The following is a 19,069-nucleotide window of genomic DNA, read 5'->3' on the forward strand; positions in this document are numbered from 1 at the left end:
GTCTAATACTAATTTGCACTGTCTAATAAGTAATATCAGAGCTGTTCAGAAAACTGTTCCCCCCTCCCCTTGAAGAATTCTGACAAGCACACACTTTTTTGGTTTTCATCAAAACATTCTGGAGAAAATGTTGGCTTTTCAGTGAAATATCAAAACCCAACATCAAAAACGTTCCTCTTTTGTGACTTTTATTTTTTCTACAAAATATGAAAAAAACAATATGCAGAAAATAGACACTTTTCCTCACAAGAAAAATTGTTTGGTTGAAAACCCAATTTTCTGTCAAAAAATGTTGATAGAAAATTTCCAACCAGCCCTAATAAATACTCTTTGCACAACTGGTCAAAAACGGTGAACATTTGGAATTAAAAAAAAAAAATCAAAATTTTGACAAGCTCTAATTACATATTTTTAAAATGATCCAAAAACATACTTACTCACTGAGGGCCTAATCCAAAACTCACTGAAGTCAATGAGAGGTTTTCTACTGAATTCAGTGGGCTTTGGATCAAGCCTTTATGGTAAAACCTCTTAGTGGGGTGGAGCCCCAGCACTTACCACTGGGGAATTTTACCCCTCAGGCTTCTATCTTTTCTGTTTTCAATTGTGGTTAACTGCTTTCTGCATAGCGAATGGATAATTCAGTCACTTCCTGTTATCATCTGACTTTTCATCAATCGCAATGGGAAAATTCTGAATGAGATCAAAGTCAAAGATGTACTGGTGAGTGACAATAAAAGATGATGAAAACCTCCAATGTTTTGTTAATTTGCAATTTTACTTACAACCCTGGAGACATTTAATACTAGACTGCATGAACTGCAATAAAGTGTACATTGTAGGGAACAATCCTGTACTGTTAAGAGGATGGATGAGATGGCCTAATAGGTCTTTCTCTTTTCTAATTGCTATGATTCTACAATGGCAAATGCTATTATGTATTCAAGTTTCAATATGCTTCCTAGTAATCATCTGCGTAATAAGATAACATGCTTATTCGAAAATGATCTCAGTGGACTTGCATTAAAGTAAGCAGAAGACACGTCATTGTACTTTTCAATGCAGTAATATGGTCAAATTCATCCGTAGTATAAATGGGGTGCAGTCAGACTTAAACCAATGGAGAGTTTAAACTATATTGAAACAGTGAAACCATCTGTCTTGGATAGTTTAGACACAACAAATCCTGCATCTTGGTGGGGGGTTAGTATGAGCCTGACTGTCCCTCCTAACCCTGCGGTTCTATAATAATGTGAGGGTACATCTACACTGCAATAAAAGACTCACAGCACATCTGTGGCTGGCTTGGGTCAGAGAACTCAGGCTTGCAAGGCTCAAGTGGGTATGTCTACACTGCTATATAAACCCAGAGTTTAAACTCATGTTCAAGCCTAACCCCCCTTCCATCTACATACAAATCACACTGACCCAGGGTCCTAGGACTTCATGAGGGTGGGTGGTCTGAATCAAGCCAGGATCCAAGGTTCAAGCCCTATTGCTTTGCAATGTAGAAGACCCAGCTCCAATGGACTCTGTAAAGGCTTACAGTCATTTGCATTTGTTTTGTAACCACATTTCTATGCAAATATACAACATTCAGCTAAATACCAACAGATTTGGTGCCCAGTAAATAGAGATACTTTTGTTTTAGTTTGTCAGAGGGAAAGGAATAAGTTTCCTTAAGGTTTTCTGAAAAGCTGTCTTAGTCAGCTAATCTGGAGACGTTTGACCAGTTAAAAAGTTATCACTTCTTATCAAGAAATGTCTTTAAAAATAAATTGATAAGAAATATTTCCTTGCTTAAGGAAATTATGTTTTGTATTCTGCAAGCAGTTGAACTACTAGAATTTTGTCCTCAGTTTTGGTTAATTCTTCAGAGCTATTCACTTTTTAACATTATAAGAACCTGTCATTAATCTATGTAGATCTATACCCCACCCAGCGGCATTTTCTTTTCAAACTGCTCTTCTCCAACAGTATGATTCTTTGTTCACTATTCCTCTATATCCATTTTATAAGATTCAGCTCAGATTTGGTCAGGTCACTGACCTGAAATGATTTGATTGACTGAGGGACTAGACATGGCTTCTTGCTGACGCTTCCCTAGCACAAAGCTTTGAACTTGATCCTGACTTGATGATGAAGTGCTGGAGACCTTGTTTGCATAGATCCTCCTTACACTGGAACACCTCTGGTGTCTGACGTTCTTCCACCTCCAGGCCAGCCTCCTCTTCTACAATGGCTAAATTGCTGCAGGACTCTGTCTGAAGTGGTATGAGGAGTAGTTTAAGGATAAGGCAGCAGAATTCCCTCTGATGTTGTAATGCTCCTATCCATGCTCATGCTGCCAGCACCTCTGTTGTGTTCCTGGTCCGATTTGCAGGAGCTCTGGGCAACCTCTTTATTTGGCTCCCTCTCTCTGGTACAGGGCACTGGCTGTTAATATGGTGTCTAGGATTCACCACATGCACTACAAGCAAGTGGCTGGACAAGCTACACCAGCTGCCATAGCTTCCTCCTCTTCATGGCCTGAGTGTGGAGGGAATGTCCCATATTTCCCCACTTTCCCTCTGCCAAGCACTGAGCACCAGTTGGCACCCTTGGTTCAGGAAGATGAAATCCAGCACAGTCCAGACCAGTAGCCAATGAGCAAGCCAGTCAGGCATTCTGATACCATGGAGATGGGTGCAGTGTAAGAACCAGAACAGAGTAGATAGACTGGTTCCTAAATCCAAATGTAGTGGTATTTTGGAGAATCTTGCCACTCCTGCAACAGGAGCATTATTAGAGGATTCAAAGTAATAGGAGAATCATCTCTATTAATACTGTTTGGTGAACAGCAACCAAGATCAAAACTAGGCATCGTACATAGGGTTGTTAACAATGGTACTGTTACCTCCTGTTTAAAGATACTTTCATAATTACTTACCAAGACGGCTATACAGCCACAGGCCCAGACAGTAGGGGTACCCCAGGCACATTGACATGACCTGTGGCTGAACTATGATCAACTAGAATTGTGTCAATGGGGGTAGGCTAATCATATGGCTTTGGCAGTGTCACACTGAGCTACAATGCGCATTTCATGCAGTGTGGGCCTAGCTTACATTGTTCCCTAGGTGGGAGGGGTTGCTGTACTTGCATGGGATGGAAATCTTTTGAACAATTCACATGCAGGATCCACAAAGGTGTTAACATTCTTGTGTTTATCCCTCAAAAAAATGGTGGGTTTGGGGTTTTGTTTTGTTTTTTTTTCAGATCAGAGACCACCTCAACAGTTCAAGTGAACACCATTGGTGTCCTGAATGTTTCTTGTCATAGATTAGTCCATGTCAGGATACACGACGTAGGGCCCTGATTCTCATTGAGCATGCTGCCCCCGCATTTTGTCATGTTTATCCTTCTTTTAGGCTGGGCATTGTTAGAATTCAGGAATCCCAGCTGGGCTTTAGTTTGGATATTTTTATGCCTCTGCTGGCACATGGCACAGACCTGTTCCTCCCTCATCTCTGGTTTGAGACTGGAAAATACGTTTTTGCTCCCCAGGACACAGTCCTTGTGCTCTTTAGTGAAAAATGATTGGAAGAATAAGGGTCGAAGGACTTCTAATCAGAATCAAAAGGGATTGAATAGAGTTACTGCCTGTTATTGTTTCATCCTCCTGTCACTTCCTCCCAATCCTGTCGTGGATCAGGCCAGGAAAAATACTACCCAGGAATTGAGAATACTTATATGAGCCCTTGGGAGTAGAGCACACCTGCAAATACTAATCCTGGATTCTACCAGCCTGATGGTTCGCATCACAGTTGTGTGGGATATGTTCAACCTAGGCATTCATTCTTGTCTTAGGGAATTTTTGGCAACTAAACTGTTAGTTTCATCTGTGATGGGTATTGGATAATCACCACAGAGGAATTAGATTAAATGCCCATCTGGGAAACGAGAGCGGGCAGAGATTTATTTAAACTCTAATCCAGTTAGTGGGGTTGGAAAGGGAAAAACATTTAACTCCCAGGTGTTACAATCAAGTAGTACCACAGGAATTGAAACTGACAGGCTTTGGGGTGATTTCTCCTATTACAGGTGCCCAGTTCCTGAGCATGAAGAACATCCAGCCAGTACAACATAGGTTGAGAGACATCTAAGCAACATGAGATCCAATTATAAGATGAAGTCCCATGGGGACCTACAATATGCTTCTATTGCAAGAATTATTTCCTGGTTTGTAAGGTGATCTATCTTAATTACTATAGTGAATAATGTCACCTGTTTAATTCAATTATATTGCCACCTTCCCACAACCTTGCAGTACATTACACAGGATAAATGTGTATTCAGGGGGATTCTCTAGCATTCACTCTAGCCCTAAGGACAGGGTATGTTTTGGGAACCCAGATGGTAGGATGAAGTTTTTGCAGGAATCTTGTCAGCAGAGTCCCTTGGCACCAACACTTACTGTGTCACCATCTTACAAAGGAACTTTGAAGGGTCAGCTTTTCTATATAGCTGCAAGGGATGGCTTACTACTCCTTGCTCACCTAACTTTCACTCATCTATATGCAGTTTCTCTCCTGGGCTGAATTTAAAGTACGTAAATCAGTCATTTTCCTTTTGACCGCTGTATACATGCTGCTATTTACTATGGCTTAACTGTGTTCTCCATATGCTTTGAGGTTTGATGAGTCATTCTGATATCTGTAGCAAGCTCATTACTTTTATACTTCATTATGAACAAGATGTATGTGATACTTTAGTTGCGATTTTTTTGTTTCTGCAATGGATAATCTTTGCAGGGGGCTTAAGTGCTCTTGCAGGACATGGTGAAAGAGGAATGGAACTTTATTTATGCTCCAATCCAATTACTGGAGAGGGGGAAATTTTTTAACTCCTGGCGAGGGGGATGGAATCACTAGCATTGCCAGCAGTGGTTCCCCTCCCTGGAATACCAAATTCCTCAGCACGAGACATAAGTGATTGATGTAGCAGAGATAACACGTCTGGCATCTAGGCTGATGAAGATCCAATTACAGAATGATGAAGGGTCGACATACAGGAGACTATGGCTAGCCCTGTGTGGAGGCAAAAGTCAAGAGAGAGCCAGCTAGCAAATCTAAGCCAGTACCCGTGAGCATTTTAAAGGTAGAGGGAGCTCCAACAAGTGCTTCATCAGAGCTTCTGATTCTCCAGGACAACCCCTCTACATCCTGACTCCTACTAACTGTACCTTCCACCAGAATTCAGGTCATGAGTTAAAAGCACAGCCTGGGCCTTAATCTGAAAGGCGTTTCTGAAGGCCTCTCTCTGTTTTAAACTGCTTTTCACCATGGTGTCTGTCTATAATGATCATGAAAATTTTGACCTCTTTAATTCAATAAAGCTGCAGCCTTCCTACCACTTTTCATTAAACTACCTGTGTTGTGTGCTCCTTCAGGTGTGTCCGCTTCAGCTAGGATTACCAAATAAATCATTTACAGAGCTATCCAAGGCAAGCTATGAAAAAAGAGTTCCTTGTCTCTCAAAGGTCACCTGAGAAAAAACTAAGGGCCTGAGGCTAAGCTCAAAGGTTTTTAACATCCCATTCTGGAGCTTCTAAAATATAAAGCTACAAAGCAGTGGCTGCAACATTTTTACAATACACATATATTAGGAGATTTTCAACTAACATTGTCTAATTGGCCAGGCAAGTAGTTAGAACTGTAATCAGAGAAGGCTGCCAGATCTTTGTAATAAAGTGATGACCTGAAGTCTAAGCCAGCCTTGTCAGATATAATTTGTAAGCCAAATCTGTCAACTAGTCAGAATGCCAGACAGTCCACTATCCATTTTCATCATACCAGTACAAATCATAGACATAGAATATCAGGATTGGAAGGGACCTCAGGAGGTCATCTAGTCCAACCCCTTGCTCAAAGCAGGAAAAATCAATAGTCAGTGATTTCTAGGCTGTAGGGAAAGGAGCAATGTATCCTGCAGATGTGTAGTGAGGAAAGAGGGTTAAATCCAAGTGATTTTAACTGCCAGGCAAATGCAGTAATTTCCCAGAAATGTACTGCCTGGAATTTATTATTGCTATCATTATTCAGAAATGGAATTTTTAAAATATTATGCAAAAAGGCCATACCCAGCCATTTACGGAACAAAATCATCTACACCTGTCTGATGTCATAGGCATAATCAGAAAGCTTGGATCAAAAGGAAAAGAAGCTGCTTCTAATGCCAGCATAAAATGAATAGTAGTCCTACTCTAAAATGGCAGCTTTATACTACAGCCCCTCACCTGTGAAATCATCCAGTCAGTGACTGGCATTGTCTAGACATGCCAATCACAATGAACCTGGCAAATGCTTACCTGTTTGAGGGCAGGAAATGGATTTAATAGTTACACCTCCTGACTGATTCATTAACTTAAAACAATGTTATAGGCAAGGTGCTACTCATGCATTAGACACTCATTGGGACAAGGCGAGGAAGGAACGTGTTGCTGCTGGAGCCTCCCAGTAGGAATTCTGGGGCACTCAGAGGAAGCAGGCATTATACTCACAACCAGGGTCTGGCCTATGTTTGTGCAAGAACACAAAAAATGGGTGACCTTTTTGCACCAGCATTCCTGTGTACCAAGGTCTGGCCAGAATCTGCCCTATATCATTAGGGCTGTTGCAGTGCTTTCCCAAAATCTCTGTTCCGAATTATCATCCCTCATCCTCTATAGCCTACGTTTTGTAAAATAGCAGAGTGAAGATCTAAAAGGAGAGACAATAATCCCATGCGATCTATCCGATGCTGTATTGTCTTTCCGTCTGTGCACTTCACAAAGACAACTGTGAAATGGCTCATGCAGTATTATTGGGCTGGTTTATAATCTGTTTCCAGAGGCTTTCCATTCAATGTAGGGAAAGGCTCCCTGGTGAGAAAGTCTGCTATGTCCTTCTAGTGAATTTGAGATAGAGCATCTGCAGTGAATATCCAACCAAAACCTTCTCTATGATGTTACCTTTAGCTCTTCAGTTTTGGCACTCAGCCAGCTTTCAACAACTACACTGTTTTCTCAGCCATTTCCCCAAAAAGATTTGAGTGGTTCAACAACGTATGGCATGAGTAATCATTTTAATGTAACAGTAGGAGGATATCACTCCTAGAGAACTCTAGAATCTTGTCTGTTACGCCCCACTAGAAATCAGTATTGGTTTGGTATGCCAGTTAGCACATATAAAATATAAAAACCACAATTAGTCAGTATTTTTTGTATAACTTTCATTTTATAGCTCAAGTGTATCTTTATATTGGTAATCTACTTGTAACTGTAATCCTTATGATCATTTGAGCCCATCAGAAAAATAAGTATTTATTGATCTGTTCTCTTAAGTTGTACAGATCTTCAGAACCCTCCTATTGAATTGATTAGACTTCAGTAGAAGTGGTATTTCGTCTTAATCAAAAATATCCTAAGTATACCAAGTAATTCCATTATATGATTCAGCAGGTAATTATATGAAGTGGATTGAGAGTAGAACAGAAACACTAGTTAACCCTTTGCAAATATTGAAAACAAAGCTATCAAGATCTATTTCTGACATAAGAGCAAAGTAAAGCACTATTTCTGTCAGTCTGATACATGCTCTGTTTTCCATGTCATGAGGGGTTTTCTTCTGGGTGCGGGGGGGGGGGCAGGGGCAAATAAATTATGTAAGAGAAACTAGTAAAATCCAAATTTCTGACATCCTTGATGTTCTTCTAATGTTAGGAAAGAAAAAAACCCAATTTGAATGAATGAAGAAATGTTTTCCTTCATTCTGCTGACATTGCAATGAATAACTCCAAGTATCAGCAATAGAAGTAACCTCCTTTTGTGCTATATCATCAAGTATGAGATGATCTTAGATAAAACCTGGGAAAAAAATCACTTGACTCCACCCAGTGCTTTCACTGCCTAGATCTCCTTTCAAACACAGGGCTGGATTCATCAAAAGGAAAGTATCTATATTTGTGCTTTCAAGTGTAATGATCAATGGTTTTGCTAGTCATTGTGGATCTGATTTTCAAAGCTGTGAGTGCCTTCAGGTTCCCATCAGCTGGACCCGTGGTTTCTCAGATCCTCTGAGAATCAGACCTGTCTACTTTACACGTTGAATGAATAATTATAGATCTTTGATAATCATGTGGACTTCAAAATGTATAGGTTAATATATTAGTATTGAATGGTGCTGTTGTCTACATACTGGCATGTACTAGGCTTCATAAGTGCCTGTAAATACCTTTCTGATTAATTAAGTCTAATAATCTCAGGAATATTTATAGGGTCATACCCATACGAAAATAATGGGGAATTCAAAGCAGTGAAGAACCCGTGTTGGGGGATATCTGACTAATACAGGCAGTGAGCAGAGAGGGAGAGAAGCACACTGACCACTTGAAAGAGCCTGGCAAGTAGGCCCAGGAACAGTGATGATAGACACATCAAAGGACCTGATCCTGCACATATCAAAGACAACTGCAAAACTTCCATGGGCTACAGTGGGAACAGCATAAGGCCATTTAACCCCAAATAAGAGGTGAGCCACATGCCGCATGAAACAAATGCACAAACTCTCCCCTCCGTCACAAAACACTAAGCAGTGGATTGTAGGAAACAGGCTTTGTAGGTGTGCTGTCCTAGATACACATGTCGGGGCTCACAATTCTCTTCCCTTTCTCTTGCAGTGTTGTAACATGTTGCCATTTGTGCTAAGCTCTCTTATTGCTCAGCTTTCTAGGGCTCAGAGCGGTTGATGTCTGGAGGTAGATGCAATCTCTCATTGACAGTGAATCTTATTCTGCTGCTGTACTCTGTATGAAAATCCTATTGGCTCCAATGGGAATTCTGCATGTAGAGTGAATACATAATCAGGCCCAGTTTTCTCTGAATATCCACCATGAGATTTGAAAATTTCACCAGACTCAATGTAAAATAATTTATAATGACTGATAATGCACCAAATTTAGTAGGCACTTATCCCTCCAAAGTACTAAGGCCCAATTTTGTGTGTTGGAAATTGTTAAAGGACTTAGTGACCCTTCTTCCCACTTTAACGGCTCTCCACCCACCCTGCTGGCTTTGTGGATGACAATCTAAGGTGCCCATCTCTCCCCATTCATTGTATAGGGAGCCTATGCACCTGACTCAGCTTTATGGATAGCAGAATTGTTTGTTCCTGTGATTTTCTAGATGCCTATGACTTAGGTTCATTATGTTCAGAGTTGCAATCCCTAAGGCCCTTCATAGATCCCATCCCACATTACCTGCCCACTGGTGTCTTCTCTGACACCCTCCAAATCTCAATTAACACCCCCTTCTGGCAGTGGAGGATTAATGCATGCGCCTATGGGGCCTGTGCTCAGGGACCCTGGCCAATTTGGGGGCCTGCACAGGAGCGCCTGAACCTGGGTAGAAGTGGGGAGGCCATAGCTGCCGGAACTGTGGCCCTGCTCTCTGCTCCTCTTCTTCCACTGGGGCACCACCTCCTGGCCAGACCAGAAGCCAGAACCGGGCAGTGGTAAGAGCCACCCTGGGAGCCCAGGCTACTGTGGGGAGCCCAGGACCCCCCACCTGCCCTGCATGGGGGCCAGGGGACCTGAGATCAGCACCCAGCCCATGTCCCCACGCCTCCAGGTTCTGGGTGTAGGGGGCCCAAATGTTTTTTTTTGCTCGGTCCCATACATTTTAATCTGCCTCTGTCTTCTGGAATCTACCTTAAAACTTCTTCCCTTAACCAGCTATTTCCCCTCAGGCTTAGCAAATTTTGGAGCAGGTACACATTGTAAAGTAATGTCTCTGAAAGGGAAAAGAATACTGTACTAATTTAAAAGGCATTCATACACGTATGGTGCTGAATAAATTAGTAGTTGAAATAAGCATATTTAATGATTTGCTAATGACTAACATATTTGCACTAGTAGCAAACCTTCAAAAATTGCAACAGAGGTCATCTAAAAGGATAATTGTCCAACAGTAAATGAAACAAGACTAGCAGGTATGTACCAATATGAGTGCTACTGCAGTAATACAGTAAATCTGTTCAAGAAGATTATATTTACTTTTATTTACTTAAATTATTTGCTGTGGTTAATTTTTCTTTGCTAAACTTTTGGTCACACACCGAAATCATTCTTAACTTAGAATACCACAGAGTCATCTCTTCTCCCTCATCTATGGCTTCTATTCTTTTGGAAAACTAATCCAACTAAACGTTACTCCAAGCCTTCCAATACCATTTTATTCAATCACTTTCCCTATAACTTGGCCATTGTAGCCTTCTTCACCTCACCTTCCCAGATCTAGAGATGCTATATGTAAGTCATATTCTAAACTACAGATCCTACATGTATATCATATACTAATTAGCAGAGAAGAATTTTGGCACCTCTGTGTAACAGGTGTTATACGGATTATATAGTATTGTTTCTGAAAACAAGCACAGTTCACATAATCTAAGGCTCAGAGCAGAAGGCCTTTACCTACTTACTATTTTAGTAGGGAAAACAGATGTTTCCTGGTTATTGGATACTTTGGACCCAATTCAGCCTACTATAAATGGGTACAATACCCTTTGAAATGAAGGAAAGTTGTGCCGGCTAATGCCCAATGTGAATTCAGTATTTTCAGCCAACTCTCGCCCTGGTGCAAGTAGATGACATTCTATTGAAGGTAACAGCTGCCCTAGCTTTATATCAGGGCTGAAAATGGCCATTTGCCTTTACAGAATCATTCAAATCAAGAACAAAAATCTGGCTTTAATTTAGGAATTCTGAATCTCTCTCATGGACAGAAGATTCAAGGGTGTTGTCCCTGGGGAATTTATTTATTTATTTTTACACTGGAGTGTCCCCGCTCTGAAAGTTGAGTTGAAAGCCAAGCTGTTGCTTATATTAAAACACATAAAGTACAGTAACCATGACCCTTTGACTCCCAGCAATTTAAATTCTAACATCAAGTGCAAACTGCTGACACCTTTATGAGGATGTGTGATATATGTCTGAATTAAAGCTCCAACACTGCCCCTATTTGTAACACCACTTAGCTGGCCGAAATCTCTACAAAAGTCAGATGTGAAAAGTAAGTGAAGGGCAGGTCCAGCATCAGGGCAGGAGAGACTTGTGCTGCTCTGTGAAAACCTAAGAAGCAAGGGGCACACTGGGACTCCCTTCCTTTGGTCTCGTGGAGAACAGAAAAATAAAATAATGGAGATATCTCCTAGAACTGGAAGGGACCCTGAAAGGTCATTGAGTCCAGCCCCCTACCTTCACTAGCAGGACCAAGTACTGATTTTGCCCCAGATCCCTAAATGGCCCCCTCAAGGATTGAGCTCATAACCCTGAGTTTAGCAGGCCAATGCTCAAACCCCTAAGCTATCCCTGTGTCTTGGTGGGGATAGGATCAATCTTCAGGGCTCCAGGTCAGGCCTCCACCCCTCAGGATACAATGAGAGTTGTTTGTATCCTGGGGCGGTGTGGGGAGGGAATAGAGAATAAGTCCCCAGGCTAGCAGTCTGGTGGACTTTACCTTTCTATGCATGTCTCCCTCTGACTGACTGTAGAAAAGGGCATCCATGGTGGCTATTGAGGGGAATGAATGTTTTACTCTACCAGCTGGGGAAGGCCACCGCTCTGTTTCTGGGGGCTTGCTTTGGGGAAGTACATATGGAGAAAGTGATAACTCTCCAGATTAACAGGGGCAGACTCTGAAGCCTGTTGGCAAACAGCAGAATTCAATAAAATGTGGCTTAGAACTATAGAATAATATTTAACCTCAGACCTTGACAACAGCATCTCAAACTTCTATTTTTTCTGTAAAATCTCAACCCACTCCCAGCAATGGAGCTATTCCTTACTTGTGCTGCAGTTGCCATGTGCCAGTAGGCAGGGATGTAATGGAGACAGTATTCCTTAGGCTAATACATTCTGCTGTCGCAGTTAACTTTCAGGACAAAGCAAGAAAAAACAAAAGGCTAAAGAAAGGAAAATTCAGAAGGGTCTACGGTCCATCGAAAGGATTAACTTGGTCTCCTGGGTGTGATTCGCTATGCTGATCTAAAAGACTAAGAAGACTTGGGGCTGTGGTGGCTGCCAACCTGCTAAGCCCCTTAGAAGCCTGAATTGGCATATAGCTCATCCTCTCCTGAATTACTTGCTCCATCTGTGTTTGCTTGTGTCCACACTGACAGCTGCCTGCCATCTTGGCAAGAAATCAATGCAATCTGAGACTTCGCAGTAGACATATAGCTTGTGTACTCTCAAAAGCACACAGCACTAAGGCTAACAAAGCTGTTATTCAACCAGTTTAGTAAAAGAAAGGGCTCCACGTATCCAGGTATGCAAAATAATTCTATCATTAGGGGTGCTTGAATCTATTTGCACAACGGTAACTGAACAGGTATTGATTCACACAAGTTAGTGTCAAGTACTAAAGACTTCCATATTCACTAACTTTCAGTTGATTAAAAATTACACAGATATACATTGTTGCATGAAAAAAAAAAGAAGTTTGGCATACTCAAGCTATTTTGTTTTTGGAGAGGGGACTATCTCAATCTTGAAGCTGAATAATGTTATCATAAGCAAGAGGAGATGGAAAAGTCACTGTCTTTGGGCTTCAATGATAATAAATGCAGTGATGACAATAGCACGTTTTGTTATGTTCACAGAGAAGATACGTGCCTGTTGAGTGATTAATTTGAGAAAAATCAAAAGCTTGGGCACAGGTGTTAAATCTACAATACCCATCACATGATCAAAATGTAGTTAATGGATTGCAAAGTTCTACAGCTGGAATTGGCCAAATGTTGCCATTAGTAACGTGCCAAGAGTTAACACTATTGTGAAATTACGGCCTTGCCAGAGTTTACCAAACTGGCTTCAGCCCACCTGCATTGTTTCCCCAAAAGGGTCCCCAAAAACAGAAACATAAGGGAGAGAAAATACATGTAAACAAAAATCTAACTTTAATGTTTCTGCAAATTTTCTAGGGAGTGTCAGTGGCTCCTTATGCACTGAGGCTTGTGTATGCACAGCATACATTATATTTTCTCATACATAGTCATAGACCAGCTCAGCATGCTGCATATGCTGTGATCACATATGCACACTGTATATGCCACAGTCTGTTCCATATGTGCATGCAACAGGGGATTAGGAAGAAAGAATAAAAATATGAGTAAATCAAATCGTGCTACATTGTGTAGTATTCTGTTAGGGCTCCGTTGTGCCATTTAGGCTCAGCCCAGAGTTGGGGATGGTGCAAAATGCCTCCTGGGCTCTCTGCTGCCCAGTGGGAATGCATACACTGCTACACTCCTTCACGGGGTACAGCATCCTCCCACCCCATCCCTGTGTGGCTGGCCAGCTCCACTAGAGCCATAGCCCTCCTTCCCCTTGGAAGGGCTGTGCACTCTGAAAGCAGTAGCGAGGCAGCAGACCCTGTGCTCCCCTAAGCATAAGGATTGCAATTATGCTTGTCCTGGTCTCGGGCCATGCAAGTTTAGGGGAGGCTCTTTTTTCTTTCTCCCTCCACTGCACATCCCCATAAGGACTAAACACTCTTAGTGAGTTAAAAGGGCATATGAGTGAACGAGTCCGTCACCGACAAGAGGCCTAGTTCACTCTAGGGTCTACTCTGACAGACCTTCCAGAAGGCATCTGGTAGTAGATAGTCCACCATGAGGTGTCTTCCATTAGGACCCACAACCATTCAGCACCGCTGGAAAAAGAAGCGTGTGGTGCTGAGTGGGGATGAGGTATAGCCCAAGCAGTGGAGATGTGCTGAATCAGAGTGTGGTTTCTGTCGGCATTTGCAGCTCCCTGTGCCAGTGGGGTTGAATGTAGCCCACTGTAAATACTGCATGGTATGTTATGATAATGCATCTGAAGAGGTTGAGTTTTATGTGCTGCTTATTAATAAATGATAGCGCTCCACTGGTTTTCAAACAGTTCAGCAGGAGTTCACTGCCTCTAGCCTCAGCCTTTAGAAGATGTAATATTATTTATTTATTGTGGGATTTGTAAAATGCACCCATGACACTCTCTGCACACAGAAAACTTTAAAACAATTTACATAGTTAATTGACAAAACGTCAACCTAGATAGATTCCCACCCTTGAGTGCTGCTTCATACAGTATGTTTCCAATTCCTGCAGTTAGCCCCTTCAGGCAAAAAGCTGAGTAAATAGACTGGCCTTTTACCATGCCTTGAAGGTCAACAAATTCAGTCTGTCAAATGAATGGGTGATGTGAATTCCAGAGCTAAGGACCCTCCACCAACAATATTCTGCCTTCCGCCCCCGGTCAATTTTTCATGTCTCCTTATAAAGCTCATGCACAGTAGATAGACATACGGAGGTTAATCCTTATTATTAGTGACACTGGAAAAGCTTATGACAGATGCACACTGGGTCCCTTTTGGAAGACTGCACATTATGGAGATGATGGGGAGGATATTTTGAGCAAAACTGCCAGGAAGCTTAAAAACTGTATTAGGAAAAAGACTGCTTTTGCACTACATGTTTCATTTAATAAACCCCTAAGCCTCAAGGTAGGGGAATGTACAGTATTTGAGCAGATAATCTATGTAACAAATTAACCTCTGAAAAGAACCTCAACAGTTATGCTATTCACTAAGCTGTATCATGTTTTTTATTCAATAACTAAGCCCCATATCCCCAGTAAAAACTCTTGATTACTCAAATACCCTCTAACTAAAACTGCTGGTACTCCCCGTTACATTCAGTAGGTTATATTTCTGCAGTGAGGCAGACACGTGAGCTCTCCTACTTGTGGACTATGTATCCACCTTTGCATAAAGAGCATGTATCACCAGGCTTCCTCTCGCACCACCCTGTCTCCATAAAATGTGGGTTACTGAGCTGAATCATCAACCTTCCAGACAGAAAAGATATAGGACAAGCCACTACCCTATGGGCTGGTGACACTGGTAAGAACAGCATGCATCCACACAGCAGTGGGGCAGGATTCTAACTCAGCAGGATTTGCGGAGCCCTAGCTAGGCAGTGGGGCCCAACTAACATGCTTCACAACACGCCACAGCCCCAAGGGGGTATGGTCTGATGTTTTGAAGATAAACCTGACCTACTTGGCTCCCAAGTGAATGGCAGGTGTGGGGGTAGGGACTGAAAAAGGGGTCGGCAGCACACACTGATTCTTTTTGCAACAGCAGTAGGAGCATGCCTGAGCAAGTTTCCCACGGAGTCATTCTTCGCTGCGCTGGCAGGATAGGCCTTAGGCCCTCTGTTCATCTCCTATTGCTCCACATCCCCCCCCCCCCCCCCCCCCGTGCCCTAAGTGGCACGGAGCAATAAGGAAAGAATTGACACTTGGTGCTGCAAACCTAATTTGAATCCCTGAAGATTTGCATCTGGCAGTAAGTTATCTAACAAAAGGGCAATAAAAGTAGTTTCTCTGCCCTGCAAGTGAAGGTCTGCCCCAGAAAAGGTCAGTATGGTGTGCATAAATTGTGTGAATGTATGGGCCAGCAGGCCTCAGCGTGTCAAACAAATGTCAATTCCAAATCAAATAGAACTTGTTCATTATAAATGAAGCTTTGTAGGAAGGTGGTTTCATACTTTGTTCATTAACAATATATACTGTACACAACTCTGCTACAGACTGGGTAAATGGTTTCAGCTTATGAGCTTGAAGGACGATCTAGTCAAACTTTTGGGCAAAAATTCAAACTTCCTGTTCAGGCTGGGCTCAGTCTAACCAAAGGAAGCAAGAAGGGGAAAGGAATGTGGTTGCCTGGGTCAAAGTTCAATGTAGAATGAGGAGCAGTTCTTGTTGAAACTCCCTCTTCTGTTATATAGCTTGTAATAGTATATTTATTTTCTTTTAAAAGGGTATTTTTGTGGTACTTCCTTGATGAAAGCACAGTTCGAAATGGCTCTATATACCAGACTAGTCTAGACAGCGATGCAAAATAAAAAAAATAAAATAAAAAAAGAGAAGCCACTTTGAAGTCTCCTTACCTTCCATCTCTTCTCATCTGCTGGACAAAATATGATGCATATTGTTTTCTGTAAAATGTTTGCTTCAGGAAAATATATTTTCTAGGTAATCATCCAAAACACAATATAATCATCCAAAATTCACTGGGGTTTTGGTTTAGATCCCATCCCTACTATCTCCAAAGTTCAGGAATATCTAGATAGTGGGAAGGTCTAATTTTCTCTTGGTTAAGCCAGTGTAAATCAGGAGTAACTCAGCAAAAGTTAATGAATTTACACCAATAAAAAACCAATGAAAGTGGGATCAAAAATAGGCCCAGGTTTCTCATAATCATTTTCTTAGGCTCCAATCCTGGAAAGACCTACTTATACTCATTCTTAACTTTAAATACAGGCATAATTGTAGTAGGTTCAAGTCTTCCCAGCATGTGGGCTTAAGACAGTAACTCATCTATAATAAATAACAGATACATTGGACCTTAGACCTGTCACTGGTTCAAAGCTGACTATTGACTGTCCTGACTTTGAACTAGTGTAATGTTGAGAGAGAAGTTCCACATTGGCATTAAAAGAAGGAAACATTCTCTGGCAGATTGGTTTGTTTTGTTTTTTTAAAGGCAGCTGTTTGAAGCTGATCAGAAGTTTGGAATGTTAGCGACTGATTAGTGGGCAGAGTGCAGGTGAAGCGGTTAAAGGTGTCTGATAAATGATGTTTCTCACATGACTACCATTACCACACATTTGTTTTCTCTCTTTCTCTGATCCATAATTAGAGATGGACTTTAACCAAAACTCCAAATTTGAACAGTCCTAAACTGTCAGGTCTTGGAATCTGTATCTGGAAAATAAAATGTTGCATCTCTGGCACACCTCTAATACAAACATGTCTATCCAGATATATATATCCAAGTTCAATTGCTATGTATAAAAGATCTCTTTGTAGAGAAGATTTCCTAAATTGTACTATAGTCTAAACAATCATTGAGTGAACACACTGAGGTCTTTTCATTTTAGCTGGAATCAACTTAGTGGGCAAGAAATGCATCTAATTGTTACGCTAGTTTCCATGTCAGCAAAATAACAGATGTATGGTATAATGGAGGAGGGGAAACTTACTTTTTGTTTGTTGAGCAGGTGCTACATTAACTATCCCATGGAACTTTCTCAAGTGTATTTGGAGCCAGTTGGAAAGTAGCCAAGAGCAAAACTTCCATTTGGTCCTCTAGACATCCAGCTGTGCAGCTGTAATGCCCCGATAAGCAGCTGAGGCAGTGAAGACACTGACACCTTGTCACGTCTCCTTCAATCATTTCTAACATCCCTTCCCCACCCCCACCCCAAAAAAACCCAGGAACTGCCTTCCCCCCGCTACACACACAACCCAGCTGTAGGGTGACCAGACAACAAGTGTGAAAAATCGGGACGGGGGTTTGGGGGGGTAATAGGCGCCTATATAAGACAAAGCCTTGAATATCGGGAGTGTCCCTATAAAATCGGGACATCTGGTCACCCTACCCAGCTGCCAGATATTCCTATCAGTCCATGTTAGACTAAGTGCAGCCACAGACCAGGGTGATACCAAGTTAACATGGTTGTCTGGTGATTATTGCATTCAGCACATCAGAGGATGGAAATAAGTTTGCACACATGCTAAAAGGGGCTGCATAAGCAACACAATGACAGGCTTTGTTGTAAAGAAATGATTTGGCCTGCCAAGCAACTGCCATCCTGCTGGAAACCAGGGTCTGTATTTAATAGTAGTGCATAGAAAACTGATTAGCCACTGATTAGAGTGAAGCACTCAGAGGGAAAGAGGTTTATTGCCATTAGAAGAGATCCTATAGGCATCCAGTGTGGTCTATCCCTTTCAGTTTGCCCTGAAGGTCGATACAGTAGGACTATTTTTGAGCAGAGTGGAGACTGAGCTCCAAAGCAAAGGGATCCTCACTGCAAATCCCCTGCCAGCTGCTTCCCCCTATATATAAGTGGGGCTACACCTCACATCCCTTCTGATTCCACTGTGGCATAATGAATGGCACAGGGAGAGAGGTGGTCTCATCTATTTAAGTGCCAGTCTGTTTAGGGATTTGTAAATCAAAAAACCTATTTTTGGTCAAATGTCTGCCCTGGCATTTAAAAAAAAAAATTCAGAATGAGGAACACAACAAAAACTAAGCAGACAAGGAAGAGAGGGTGCAGGTAATTACAGTAATTTATCATCATTTCACTGACTTCTGTTTCAAGACTCAGCATTTCTGCAGTAGTGATAAAGTTCAAATATAGATCAAAACTTCCCCATTAGAATTTTGCTTTGGACAATCTATACAATTTATAGGAACAAATCATTGTATACAATTTATAGATAACACCAAGTTTGTCCAAAGATGTGGTCAATTCAGTTCTGAAGTGAGTGATAAATCTCACCACAAGGAAGGTATAAATGAAGAAAAAGTCTTAGTTTATTGGAAAAAAATGAATTTTAAGGGTTTTATCCAGTTAACTGCTCAGCACCACATAGGATTGAGCCCATGATGGGGCTAGTCATGGGAATGGGAGGGAGTACAATAACCTGGCACTCTGCTGTCACAGCCAGATTGGCTAACGTTGTTCTCCTGATACCTGAAAAGGGCTCATCTTGTTTTGGTACCTATATGAAATTTAAAAATAGGGCTGATCAAAAATTTACCTTTTTTAAAAAAAAACAAATTTAGGTTTTCGACTATGCAAAAATCTTTTCAGGAAGTTCTGCCTTCCTCAAAAAAAATAAAAAATAAAAAAAATTTCCAGTGGAAGCCCGCAAAACTGAAATTTTTTGGCTGAAACCTATGTTTTAGTGTCTGAGCACCTATAATTCTGAAATAGAGTAGATCAGGAATTTTTCAACAAAACCTTTTTCCACCTGTAAATTCTGATTGGTCTAATCTGAAACTTTTAGTGGGGAAGGATCAGTTTTTAAAACATTTTTTCAAGCTGATAAATTAGTCAAAAGTTATGAAACAGCCCATTTTGACATTTTCAAAAAGAAAATTTTATATTTTGCAGTTTAAAACAGCTTTTTGTTTAGAAATTTAAACTATAGT

The 19,069-nt window shown here is 41.3% G+C and overlaps 1 long non-coding RNA gene across 1 annotated transcript in view; it reads right to left on the minus strand.

Annotated features, from left to right (window-relative positions):
• LOC101948928 (uncharacterized) overlaps nt 1-19,069 on the minus strand; it is a 145,398-nt gene that overhangs the window by 32,367 nt on the left and 93,962 nt on the right. The gene's annotated exons all lie outside the window — the stretch shown is intronic.

The sequence above is a fragment of the Chrysemys picta genome, chromosome 3, assembly GCF_011386835.1.
Source record: "Chrysemys picta bellii isolate R12L10 chromosome 3, ASM1138683v2, whole genome shotgun sequence".
NCBI lineage: Eukaryota > Metazoa > Chordata > Testudines > Emydidae > Chrysemys > Chrysemys picta.